This window comes from Callorhinus ursinus, unplaced genomic scaffold (genome assembly GCF_003265705.2).
Source record: "Callorhinus ursinus isolate GAN/ISIS: 27379988/994484 unplaced genomic scaffold, GSC_fseal_2.0 scaffold526, whole genome shotgun sequence".
Taxonomy (NCBI): domain Eukaryota; kingdom Metazoa; phylum Chordata; class Mammalia; order Carnivora; family Otariidae; genus Callorhinus; species Callorhinus ursinus.
The window spans coordinates 8,623-9,673 of NW_027397581.1; the positions used below are offsets into that span (position 1 = coordinate 8,623).

The 1,051-nt window shown below is 52.2% G+C and overlaps 1 pseudogene; it reads right to left on the bottom strand.

Annotated features, from left to right (window-relative positions):
- Positions 1–284: 284 nt before the first annotated feature.
- LOC112815189 (GTP:AMP phosphotransferase AK3, mitochondrial pseudogene) lies at positions 285–1,032 on the bottom strand (annotated as a pseudogene).
- Between the last annotated feature and the right edge of the window lie 19 nt (positions 1,033–1,051).

Genomic DNA, 1,051 nt, shown 5'->3' on the forward strand with positions numbered 1-1,051 from the left:
CCAATCACTTTTCCCTCCTGAGCAAAAGTCAGGTTATTACCCATTGCTCTTTTCATTTTGCTCTAAAAGAATTTTTTTGAAGCCTGGACATCTCTGATGTTTTTGAGTCGCAAACCCATAGCTGGATAAAACACACTCGGCAATTTCCAAAGACAAATATCAGCATGGAGACTCATTTGGCATTATCCTCAGTATCCAAAATAAAATTCCTAGAAACGAAACTAATATAAGTCTCAAGGAATTTATACACCGTGGAGCCTTAGAACAAGGAACTTCTCAAAGAAAGGAGGGAAGAGATTCTGCTCATCTTGCTAATAATTGCAAGCATTCGCCCTCATGGAGTCACCGATGCTTTCTGGTCTATTTGTGGAACTTTTCTTTGCAGGAAAGCATGCACACAGGGCCAAATCTTGTCGGTTTCTGTTCCGGAGAAGGTTTCCAACACCCCCTTTCTCCGGTAATATTCCAGGACGGGTTTGGTTTGGTCTTCGTAAGCCTTCAGCCTCTTGGTAAGTGTCTCCGGTCTGTCATCCTCACGCTGAACCAAAGGCTCGCCAGTCTGATCGTCCAAGCCGACCACTTTGGGAGGGTTAAATTCGAGGTTGTAGACGCGCCCGCTGCTCGGATGGATCCAGCGAGCGGAGAGGCGTTGCCTGATGACTTCAACGGGCACGTTCAGGTTCATCACCAGGTGTATCTGATAAACTCTCTCCAGGGCCTTAGCTTGCCGCAGTGTCCTGGGGAAACCGCACAGCAGCCGGCTCTCCTGGGTGAAGTTTTTCAGCTCGTGAAGGGTCAGCCGGGTCATGATGTCGTCCGGGATGAGCTTCCCCTGGTCCATGAAAACCTTGGCCAGCACGCCGAACTCTGTGCCCCTCAGCATGTTGTCTCGGAGCAGGTCCCCGCTGGAGAACTTCTGCAGCTGGAAGTGTTTGGTGATGCGCAACGCCAGGGTGCGCTTGCCGGAGCCCGGGGCGCCCATGAGCACCGCATGCAGGAGCCGCCCCGACGCGCCCATGGCTGCTGGGCCAGGCGGGGGCTGCCGACGGTT